The sequence below is a fragment of the Amblyomma maculatum genome, chromosome 2, assembly GCF_055883805.1.
Source record: "Amblyomma maculatum isolate TAMU_Amacu chromosome 2, ASM5588380v1, whole genome shotgun sequence".
Classification (NCBI taxonomy): Eukaryota; Metazoa; Arthropoda; class Arachnida; order Ixodida; family Ixodidae; genus Amblyomma; species Amblyomma maculatum.
This window is the reverse complement of record NC_139345.1, coordinates 103,562,424-103,575,097: the sequence shown is the minus strand read 5'-3', so window position 1 is coordinate 103,575,097 and position 12,674 is coordinate 103,562,424. Positions and strand designations below refer to the sequence as shown.

General features: G+C 43.0%; 1 protein-coding gene across 3 annotated transcripts in view; it reads left to right on the top strand.

The window, feature by feature from the left end:
- The window catches only part of LOC146199443 (sodium/potassium/calcium exchanger 5-like), an 84,740-nt gene that overhangs the window by 31,982 nt on the left and 40,084 nt on the right, over nt 1–12,674 (top strand). Inside the window, exon 2 of one of the 3 annotated variants that reach the window (XM_084594930.1) lies at nt 12,296–12,369. The exons of the other annotated variants lie outside the window; for them this stretch is intronic. The gene's annotated coding sequence lies outside the window, so the exon portion shown is untranslated. The remainder of the gene's footprint in view (nt 1–12,295; nt 12,370–12,674) is intronic. 3 annotated transcript variants of the gene reach the window in all.

Below are 12,674 nucleotides of genomic sequence, written 5' to 3'. Positions count from 1 at the left end.
TGGCATTCTCGAGGCATTGCAGATGAAGCTATGTGATGTTAAGAAGATAGTGAGAGACCGGAAAGCGTGGCGTGGCATGGTCCATAGGGTCACGAAGAGTCGGACACGACTGAACGCCTGAACTGAACTAGAACAGTGACCCAGATATTAAGCCTTTTCGACAGGTTTTCACCGACTTATATAGGAGCATTACAATTGTCTCTAAACTTTGGAGCCAGCTGTGCCGGTCCAGTTCGTTCACCTGTAACATTAGTTCCTGTATTTTGTTTACCCACTCGCTTTCCCAGGGCAGATGTACCTGCTTCCTATTTTATTTTTTTTTTTACTTTCAAAGGAACTTCGGCGTAAATATTTTTTGACTCCCGCATAAACTGCTAAAGGCCATCGACAGGGACCTTTATGTAGCCCAGCGTGTCGACTATGGATTTATTGATTTGATGGCTAGTATTTTGCGAGCAAGCGACTAATCTCAGCAATTTTTAATATTTATTACAGGTTGTTTGCTTGTTCTCCTTCCACTCTGATTACTTCGAAGCCTGAGTTGGTTAGAGCTTGCGCATTTCCATGTATTTATCTGCAGCTTCTTCTTTTTCTTGCATGTTTTTCTTTTTCTTTTTTCCTAATGCGATTGCGCGTACCCCGCCGGGTTGGCGCAGTGGTTACGGCGCTCGACTACTGTTCCCAAGGACCCGAGATCGAATCCCGGTCTCAGCGGCCGCTTTTTGATGGAGGCGAAAAGCAAGGCGCCCATATGCTGTGCGATGTCAGTGCACGTTAAAGAACCCCAGCTGGTCGAAATTTCTGGAGTCCTCCACTACGGCGTCTCTCATGGCCTGAGTAACTTTGGGACGTTAAACCCCACTAAACCAAACTAATGCGATTGCGCTAAACGGCCCGTTCTGAAAATTCGCCGTTGTCGTCGTTGTGAGCGAAATATCGCAGGAATGGCTATGACAGGTGACGTAGCAGAGCAATGATTCGTCAGTGCGTTGTGTGACATAACGTGACACACGATAGCAGAAAGTTTGGAGGAGTTTCCAAATTGGATTGCTCATTTGAGCTTAGAGGGTGGGATGGGAACCAACCTTCCTGTGCTCTTGAATGCCTAGTCAGGCACGCTACGAGGCAGGTCACGCAGGCACTTTAACACAGCTTGGTTAAAGCGGGGGCTTTGTATCTATATCTGGTGGTCGATTACGACCAGCACCTGGATAACGTGACAGCTTAGGACTGTGTGGTAATAAGAATGAGTGAAAGATTAGAGGCACAAGATTAGATTAGGCGAGCAAAGAAGCGAAGGGAACCGCAGAGGAGAGCCATCAACGCTATCGCGTCATGCCCTTAGTGGAGGGATTGAGTGATTAGAGGATAAGAGATAGTGAACACGTCCTGGAAAGGCTCTGTGTTCAAGCGCAGGTGTGGAAGAAATGCGATATTAGCTTTTCTGGCACGCTCGTGGCACGGGGAAATTGGTCGCATTTCGCGCTATCGTTATGTTAGTATAGTACGCGATGACTGAAATGGACCCTGAAAAGCGCATAAAAGACACACGGAAAAAAGCAAAAGACGAACACTTGAGCACTTACTTCGAACTGATTTTATTTCATACGAGAAGCAGAATATTTGTACTCTTGAGTTCACATGCTGAAAACTCGGAGTGAAAAGGAAAAACATTATCTGGCTGCACGTGTAAAAGATGAAAGATAAGCCATCTTTTTCTCAGACAACATACTCGATTGACCACTTACACAATCATCGCCAGTTCGTGCTATCTCTAACGCCTCAACAATTTCGCGCGTTATTTTATGTTTGATTCTATAAAGAACTTCACATCGAGGAAAGAGAGGACGACAATCCTTGCTTTTGCACTTGAGACAATGAATGCTCATGTGTCCCCCTTTTTTGTTGTCCACAACGTAATTATATATGCTCACCTAATCTCTTTTAGGCGTCTACCAGTTTGGCCTATATAATATTTACCGCAAGTCAATGACACTTTGTACACAACCCTTCTGTGCATTTTACAAACGGATTTTGATGCTTGATCGTGCAACCAAACTTCATCCTGTTTTCTGAAGTGATCTGCTTACTTAGCGCGCTCTGCTTACTTGGGGCAGAGAACAAAACATTGACATTCACTCGGCTGCCAATTTTTATAAGGTTGTGCAACAACTTTTTCTTATAGGGAATGACTGCATGTTTTCTTTTATAATTTTTCTTTTCCGGCTCTTGCTGTGACTTAGTTTTCCTTTCGTTCATTTTGACGAGTCCTTTTGCCTCTGACGCCAGCATGTGCAGCGGGTAACCAGCATCTTGCAACTTTTTGACTGTGAGAAGATGCTTTTTTTAACAGCATGTGGGCATGACTTCTTCAAACAATTACAAAACCTAAACGAGTTACGTAACGTTTAATGAGTTTAGAGTGCGCAGAGCTGAAAGGTAAAGGCACTCTTTCATCCCTGGCTTGATAACATTTTTAGAAGATCATACTTGCTGGATTTATATCCTTGGGATAGAAAAGTGCCTTTATTTCGCAGCTCTGTGCACTCTGAACTCATTGAACGTAACATAGCTAATTTATGTTTCGTAAATTGATTGAAAAAGTCACGTCCACATGCTCTTGAAGAAAGTGTCTTCTTACAGTAAAAAAAGTTGCAAGACGCTGGTTACCCACTGCACATGCTGGCGTCAGAGGCAAAAGGATTCGTCAAAATGAACGAAAGGAAAACTAAGTCACAGCAAGAGCCGGAAAAGAAAAAATATAAAAGAAAATATGCAGTCATTCCGTATAAGGAAAGGTTGTTGCACAACCTTATAAAAATTGGCAACCGAGTGAATGTCAACGTTTTGTTCTCCGCCCCAAGCAAGCTGAGCGCGCTAAGTAAGCATCTCACTTCAGAAAACAGGATGAAGTCTGGTCGCACGATCAAGCATCAAAAGCCGCTTGTAAAATGCACAGAAGGGGTTGTGTACAATGTGCCATTGATTTGTGGTAAATATTATATAGGCAAAACTGGTAGAAGCCTAAGTGATAGATTCGGTGAGTGTAACTACGTTGTGGACAACAAGAAAAAGGGGGGAACATGAACATTCATTATCTCAAGTGCAAAGCAAGAAAGATTGTCGTCCTCTCTTTCCTCAATGTGAAGTTATGTATAGCAGCAAATGCAAAATAACGCGCGAAATTGTTGAGGCGTTAGAAATGACACGAACTGGCGATGATCGTGTAAGTAGTCCGTCGATTACGTCGTCTGAGAAAGAGATGGCATATCTTTCTTCTCTAAATGTGCAGCCGGACAATGCGTTTTCTTTTCACTCTGAGTTTTTAGCTTCGCATGCGCCAATGACCTCAAGAGCACAAATATTCTGCTTCTCGCATGAAATAAAATCAGTTTGAAGTAAGCGCTCGTGTGTCCATCTTTTGCTGTTGTCCGTGTGTTTTTATGCGCTTTTTAGGACCAACATGTCTAACCAATTCGAACAATTGTATCCATTACTGAAATGGACGTAAAGAATGTTAAGCCCATTAGAATACGTTCTTGATACAGCGCAACGGACGCAGACGTTAGAAGGGAACACAAAGAAAGCACACACGAGCGCTGTGTGTGTTTTGTTTGTTTCCCCTTCTAACGGTAGCGCTGTATCAAGAACTATTTAACACCAACTCGCCCAATACGGTTGCATTCGTTCGATTGTATACTCTATTCTTACCATCCTCTCGTGGGATGGACTGATCTCTTTGAGAGCTTGCGAAGGTATGGGGCGAAAATAAGTGCTACAAACAGAGAAAAAAAAATCACAATGAAGCGTAATCGGAATGAAAAAAATATATCACTACTGAGTCCTGGCTCTCCGAGGAAAACGAAGCGCCATATATACCTATCCACACGCGTTACCTCCGCTCTCTTTTTCCCTCTAATGCCAGCCCTTACAGACATATGTCACGAACAAAATCCTGTGCTCTTCATACGTGCCCACCAGGAATGTGCGCTCAGCGATGTTCGGTTATAGTGCCTGATGTGCGCTGCACTTACGTGGTACTGCGAGCGTTCCCCTAGAGCGTGGAAAACTCGTATTTCCATGTTTACAGTGTGTCGCTAGCACCAGAAAACTGACGCAGTGACACTTAGCGGGCACTCTGTCCCGCTATAACGGAGGCATCGACAAAGCGGTCAGCCTATGATATATATATGGAGCGGTAGTGCGACGGAAATGTCTGGACATGCCAGCGAACTCCTTCCACATCGATATAAAACGTTATTCCGGGCAAGCAAGGCTTTTTCAGATTAGCTCTCGCCGCTGCCGTGGCGTGGCGTCGATATTATGCAAATCGTAAATACATCCAGTCATCAGAAAGGCCATGGAGAGCATTGGAGGTTTTATAGAGAATAAATGCAAAATTAACACCAGAAGAGACGAGAGTGAAAAGACTAGAGAAGTGGTGGTTTAAAGCCCAGGCTGAAGTAATTGCGTAAACTGTCACAGAAATATAAATAATGTAGTTTAACTAATTCATAAAAAATAGTCTTCAGGGGAAGAAAAAAACTAAAGACAACAGATTCAGAGCAAAGAACGGAAAAGTACAAAATAGTCAAAGCAGCTTCCGTTATCTGCATGCCTGCCTGTCTGCCTTTTTTCACTAAGTATTGCTTGACTGAGATCGATGTGCACGTATACTATCATTAAGAGCTCTAACAGAGCGAAGACGCACTAAAGTAGATGTAGCTGTCCTCTTCTAGCAGTGGGCGATATTGCACCCAACCCTGTTAATACGCCTACCCGGCATACGTATACGTATACCCTGGTACCTCTCCACTCTTGTAAACCTCTCTATTACCGTGTAAATATCACGCAAAATTGAGAGTATCGGAACCTTGGGCTGCGTTACATCGAGACGTTTTGTAGCGAAAGCTACACTGCGTTAGGTTTCAAGCCGTCGGCGTGGCACCGTGTTACCGTATTACCGTGGCATTCTGGCACCGTAGAAGACGAAGAAGAAGAAGAAGCAAAGGAAGAAAAAGAAGAAGAAGAAGGGAAAGAAAAAAGAAAAAGAAGCAGAAGAAGAAGATGAAAAAGAAGGTGGAGGAGAAGAAGAAGAAGAAGAAGAAGAAGAAAAAAGAAGAAAAAGAAGACAGATAACTCGGTAGTTGGTAGAGGCGAACGACAGCAGCGAGTTGTTTGGACAGAAGGTTCGTTCGAACGCTGTGACGGCGGTGTGCCCCGGAGTTCGACGTAGAGACGATGTCATACCACTAGTCTTCTACACCCGAATTAAGAATGGTCAGCGACGAGAGGCAAGAGGTCCTCAGACGTGAAGTGATTCTCCTAAGGCATACATAAAGCTGGAACCACAGAGTAAACTACTATGCGCAAAAGCAATGTATTTACTTTGAAGCCGAACGTAAGCATAGCCATGCAGATTGCTTTCGCGTAACTCCAGGTGTGACCACAAGCTAAACCACAGTTAATGTTTACCTTGGTACTGCAATGCGCGACTGTACATTGCTGTTAGGTTCTGCATCGAGCTCACATTTAATAAAAAAAAAAACATATTTTCTCCGGAGAGTCAGCAGAGGCTAAACTCTGAGACAGCCATGCGATGTTGAATTGCCGCGGCAGTTCTGAACAGCTGCATGCACTTTTCTAGCCCAGACGAAAGCTCATATTTATGCATGGCAGTAAAATATCACGTCCCGCTACAGACTAAGAAAAAAGAAGCAAACTCGGAACGTAGGAATATAACTAATAGCCCATTGTTTAAGAGTAGAAATCTTAAAGAGAGAAAAATGCATGGAGACAACAATGAGGCAGGGTGATTTAGAAACGTCGTAGCGAAATGGACTCGCTGGCTTCAAACATTCCCAGGTATACTTGCACTCTGTGTTTCTTTACCCCGGAAACCGACACGAAGTGCATATCTTTTGTGGTTGCGACTTGCTCATGTTTTAAGGCCACGCTCGCTACGCGTTAGCTGCTGTCCAGTGCAATTTGTTAGCTCTGGACGCATCCGCATCGCGAGCTACAGATCGCGCTACAGCAGGCGTGCTGCTGACGTTACTCTACAAATGTACCACATCCGTTAATTCCGCTGCGCTAACGCGTGGCTTTGAGCAACAACAAGAACATAAAAATAAAATAAAAATAAACCCCGAAGGCTTCGCGCATTTGTTGCGAGAGAGAGTACTGACTTGCATGACCAATGTGTGAGTCATATACTTCGGTCCTCCGTGTTTTAAAAACAGCAACACTATTTTTGTTTTATGGCTAGGAAATTCATCCCATGAGTTCGTCGCGGTTAACAAAGAATGCTGCCGCCTAGCAGGACTGTCAGGAAGTAGCCAATGAAAACTGACATTGGTTTCAAATTTGCTCATCAGCGCTGAAGCGTTGAATATTTGCATATCGGCGCAATTACTGTTTGAACTGTACATAACAAATCCCTTGCACGTACTTCAAGATCCGTTTCCGCTAGAAATGACTAATGCGATTTTCTCTGGAGTACTTAACTTGTATGAACGAATAAAACTATTGGACACATTTACACATCGACTTACGACACTGCAGAACATATAGGAACATTAGCTCTGCCTACGAACCGAACATAATAACTTTCTGTTTTGAACTTTTAAAACACTTTTTGCTTCAGAAAACTGCTGCCTCTCTTCAAAATTTTTAAAAGATGTGTGCCGTCCAAGTTCATGAAGCCTACGCGATTAACGCTTCAAGTTATTTCGTTTCTTTTCCGTTTTCTTCCCCGCTTTCTGCAAAAGCCTTTTCTCCTCCAAAGCCTTTCCATTAGGAGAATCGCATGTAAACCCCTTTAAACGCGACGTCTAAAATCCCTGCCGTTCAATAGCCTTTCTATTCTTCTTTTTTGTAAATAAAAACTTACAGACCTTCCGAGTTCGCTCTCATGTAGACGTCGTCCTAAGGGCATCGTAAAATCAATCAATCAATCAATCAATCAATCAATCAATCAATCAATCAATCAATCAATCAATCAATCAATCAATCAATCAATCAATCAATCAATCAATCAATCAATCAATCAATCAATTAATCAATCAATCAAAGTGTTCATTTGTATATAGAAAGTTACTAAATGATTAAAAATAGAGAAGGGTTTCCTATGCTCATGGCTACTTAGGGACCTTCTGTCATTGCAAAATGGAGATAGTGCAATGAAGAAGCACAACAGAAGTCGTAATGCATAAGTAGATAATTAATGCTATGAATGAAATTCATACAAAACCTATAGTTATGTACACAAACAGTTACTGATATTGAAAGAAATTATACAATATAAAGTGCTGTGTAAAAGTATGCAGACATACAAAGAAAACGTAAAAATAGAAGTGAAGAATACAGCCAAGTAACGCAACAGGAGAGCTTATAGTATCTACTTTAGATGCAAAACAGAGAAAGCGATATAGGCATACTTAACATTACTATTAATTGGTACCGGTAAACATATCTCAAGTTTCAATTAATGCCGTAGTAGGTCTGTCTTTATGCAAATATATAATAAGTATGCAAATATGAAGACAATTTTAAGATAGCTAGTGAACTTTACTGCGGCGGCAAAGCAGGGAAGATAGCGATGAATGTTCCCTAATTTGCATGCACAGCTGGTGGAAGACTATTATGTTTGGCGAACCTTGTTATGTTGAAATTAGTAAGATATTCTATGTTGAACACCATTGTATGGATTATATTTTTGGCAGATAGATGAACAATTGGTAAAATGTTGGTCATAAAGAAGCATAAAAGCAGCAGATCGACACGAAGTGGATGTTATGCAGTAAGCTATGTGACAGTGAATACGCAATAAAGCGAAATCAGGCAGAATTTATAAATACACGTTCAAAGGAAACGTTTCGTTTCGCTGTTTAGATGCTATTTTCATATGCAGGATGGCCACAGAAACCATGTAATATAAACTTTTAATTTTGATGATGATATACTGAGAACTAAAATAATAAATAGAGAGCAGAGTGAGTAAAACATGACAAAGCGCGAGCCGGGACGCCTTACGTAAAACGGGTAGGATGAATAAAAAAGGAGAAAGGCTGAGAGGTTAACGAGAAACATACGAGTAGACGCGAAGGAGCTGCAACTTATACCCGCATTTTTTCTAATTTTGAATGCGTCGTTTGCAATACAAGCACCATTTTGAGGAAAAGAAAAGGGTGGTTTCCGCTGGCGTAGTGTTACGTACTCGGAAGATCCACCTGCCATCTGGAATCTGTCATCAATGGCAGGCGGCAAAGTAGAGAGAAGTAATCCCCCTTTCTTCTTTTAGAGAAAAGAGAGGAAAGGAGAGCTGTCGCTACAACAAAAGATGACGAAGAACGACTCAGCAAATAGAACAACAAAATTTCTCACGACTTTGCTCAGCAAATGTCAGAAAATAATCCTCGACGGGCAAAGAAAAAAGTTCAAGGGACATTTAATCTCCCCTTTCAAGGGTACCGTTAATAGATCCCGCCCGCGGGTCCTTTGTGCATCCTCGTCCGCGTAATGCATTTTGCTGCTCGATTAATCGTCAACCCTTTAATCAATCACTAATCATTCACTAATTCTTGCCTCGATTATCTTGCAAATATTAATTTCATGCAGACGTAAGCTATGCTGTTATGTGAAAGACCGTCCGACATGATACCTTTTAAGGACTGCTTTGACGAAGCCGTCCCGGCGTACCTGCGTGGCGTAGAAGTATAGAGTGCCTTACTCGTCTCCCAAGGGTCCCGGATGGTTCGATCGCCTCCTCACCTTCCCATCGCAAATGAGAAGCCTGAGCTGACATCGCCTGTCATGACACGTGATCTCGTGACGCCATAAAAACAGCTGACGAATCAGTACCTGGACATTTTACCTGCCAGTTACCACCTACTAGAGGTCTACTCATTGATCTTTCGCCCACAACGCTTATAACGCCGAATTGTATGCAGAACAGGGCCTTTAACGCTACCATGTTATTACGTGACAAATTATGTTAAATATTCTGGAGAGATGATAAGAACTGTCAGGGAAGTATTAAAGTGAAAGAGAAGGTATAATTCTCATGTAATCTCATTTTAGAATAATTAGGCGCTGCCTTTAATTTTTGTCCCCATGTGATCACCGCTACGTCTAGCGGAGCTGTTAAGGGCGCCACTATTACATGCTTGCTCACTTAAATCCTGTGTGCTGTGCGATGTCAGTGCACTTTAAAGAACCCCAGGTAGTCGAAATTTGCGAAACCCTCTTCTACGCGGCGACTCTCATAGCTCTAGTAGCTTTGAAACGTTACACGCCATAAGGCAAACCAAGCTATATAGTGGACAAACTTCACTCAAAGTAAGCCTGTGGTTTCATTTTCTGCGGAATTACCCGTAGTATTCCGTTGAAGGAAAAAGAGACGAAGGAATGGGAAATTCAGGGTGATTGTCTCTGCCCTCTTTGAGTAGACGAGTGGAACAAGAAGTGATCGTTAGCCGGCGTAATGACTACTTAGAGACCCGTCTTGACACATGCTCAGGAAGGCAGACACTTCCTTCGCGCTAGTTTCTTAGATTACGGCATTTACAGGCGGATCACTGCTCTCTTTCAACGCCTAGGTAGTGGTTGTGCGAATAAGTGCCATTGTGATCAGAGAGTGGACAAAAGGGAACTTCGACAGGCGCTCGCCAAGACGGCCATTACCTGGCTATTGTTGACGGGTAAGAGATAAGTGTCACTTACGTGAAGCCGCTCATTCGCAGCAGAACATGAGTGCGGCCGTTTGCATAAGAGACAAAGAATAAAGAAGACGTAGTATCGCCATTTTTGCTACTTCTGTCTGTGTCAATGTTCGGCGGATGTGCCCTCACCAAACGGCTTGGTGTTATTTGCTGGTACGGCGCAAGCATGTATTGTTGGAGCATCTAAGGCAAACAATGAGAGTATCCCTGCCCGCTATCAAACGAAGCAGAAATATATAGCATAAGGGAGACGTATCAAGAGTACAGAATGCCTCCTCCGCATGCTCAGGTGCGACCAATGTGCTGGTATTTCTGGCGTCCGATAAACCGGTATACGTCTCCTGATAGTGTCCCCCTTTGTACGCCTGAGCTGTGCTATAACTCTCATATGGTTGACGCCTACCGGAGCTACGAGTGAAGTGAATATGTTTACAAATTAGGTTTAAGTACTTGCGCTGACTGTTATCACCGGACAATTTTTGCAGGCGATCTACGGGCTTCAGCAACGAACTTTCGGCACGATTCCCAGAGGCCATTCATTTAAAAGCGGTGGCAACCATGTCGTCCTCAGTGTAGACATCACAAATTTGAATCGAGTGGAGGGAAAAAATTAAATTAAATGTTCTCAACCAAAAATTGGTGATTTCTTGCCGGACGAACTTTAACATTTACAGCAGTAGCCAAAAAATCAGTTCGTCTTTTGTTCCGAACAATAGTTCGGTAGTGCTCTCCTCTGTGCCTATTTAGCTGTGTGTAACCTTGGCTAGAATCCTACAAGCGTACAAACGCACGTTTGTGTGACTCTGTAGTCAATAGTCTGGTTCGCGCTATTTTAAATGCGAATAATCACCACTTCGCCCGAATATTTATGCATTTCGAAATTTAATGATACGTACTGTCGTATCGTGAAAATTGACTCTTTCTGCGTCTTCTATATGGTAGGTGTGGAAGTTTGCCGTTTGGGAAGTGATTACTCATTGACATTCACCCAAGCGCAGCTAAACGGTTGCAGGGAAAAGCGATTCATCTGTCTAGCTTTCTTTTTTACATGTATGCTGGCCTTTGGTTGGCTGATGAAATACTAATAAACATCTACTTTCTTATTAGAAATCTGTCCCACTTTCTGGGATTCCCCTAAACATGAAACCAAGCTTCTTGCTTTGGTGAAATTGTGCCTTTGGAAGCTGTTTCCTTGTGACGAAAATGGGAACTCAACTTTTAGCACGTTCTAGATTTTTGCTGTGCATAGGTGCCTGCCTGCAAGTCCTTAATGTTAATATAGGTACCGTGCGTTCGGAAGTAGATATTTGAGGTAGAACCTAAGTCTGGCTCAGAAAAGTATAAGGTGACCCTTAATATGTCTTCCGGTGGCGTTAAGGCCCATTCTTTAGAGCGTTAGCTCTGCTGCGTTTATTTGCGAGGAATAACGTGTTACTCTGTTATTCCTTGGAATAATGCTTTATTCTTGCACCTACCCCTCATGCTTTGCACAGATGGCGCCACGTACTCGTACGCCTCATGTTGCTTTATCTCGCGCTGTGCAGCAAACATCGTCGTCGTCAATATCGTGCCCAGGCACGGAGTAACTAAACTAACTAAACTAAACTATGCTATTGCTGCAGCCGATCACGCATCATGTAAAAGAGCAGTACACTATCACGCTGTGCAGCAAACATTGTCGTCTTCATCACGTTCCAACTGCCAATACACTTTTGCGATGTGTAGTGAACATTGTCGTCTTCATGACTATGGTTCACCTGCGCCGCTCTTTCATTTAAACTAAGAAAATACGGCATACACATACGCCATCTTACTATATACAGCGGCCACATTCGTTCCAGAGAGGCTGCCGAACAACGAGAAGCCAGGCTATCCCGTTGCCCACAAGCTTACCAAGTGCGGGAGCGAGCCAAGATCGAAGCGGGTGGCAGCGACTGCGGCTGCAGCCGATGGCTAATGCCTGAGAATGAATAGTTGAACCTCTACAATTTTTTATCACCTAGTTTACTCGCACAAAGAGAGCACTATTTTTGTAGGAATTGAAAAGCAGTAAAAGCACGGGAAGTGCGATTACTACGCGTAGCAAAACTTCACACTTCGGTGTAGAATAACATTTTTAACTTTTAATTACTTTTGAGGGTGATTTCTTTTTTTTTTTCGAATGAATTTGCCGTGCAAGGTAACATATACTGTTTATTTTCAGAGTTCTAAGACGTTGGAAGTCTTGCAAGGTACACATGTGGCATCGGCGGTTTGAAACTATAGGGAGGCATTGCTACATTATTAGGGCACCGTCATAAGTAAATGGCGATGCTCCCATTGTCGAAACGACATTGACAAAGCAAGAAAGACGCCACGCAGTTCTCGGAAAAAACTATTTAATGGTTGTTTCTTGCTTCATAGATAGGCATTTGGCGTCAGTACGATGTATGGTGAAATGAAAACGAGAACTGAAGTGAATAGCTTCAAGAAAGTCAGCACGTTAATGAGAAGAAAATTGCTGTGCGTATACATGGCTTTCGTATACTTTAGTACGGGCTGGTTCTTGCTAGTGTCGCGTGCTTCTCTTCCAGCTGAACGACAACGTGCCTACGTAGATGAAATAATAAGGCTCTCGTGCGCTGACAAGCAGAATTCCAAGTCCTGGGTAAGAGCTTTTGGCTACATTCTTCTGTTATCGTTTACTCTGTACTGTGGGGCCTATAAACCTCCGGCATGTTTCATGCAAAAAAAAAAAAAAATTACAAGGGGTTCAACGCTGCTGAACCAAATATTGAGCGAAAGCATTAGCTGCGGGTGACCGAGCGTTCTTCTTCTTTTCTTTTTCTTCTTCCTCAGCTCACATATAAAGCCCCGCTTTAACCAAGCCGTATGAACGTGCCTTAGTGGCCTATAGGGGTAACGTGAATGTCAGGGTCCTAGCAGGCTGATTGTGACATAACCGTCCCACGT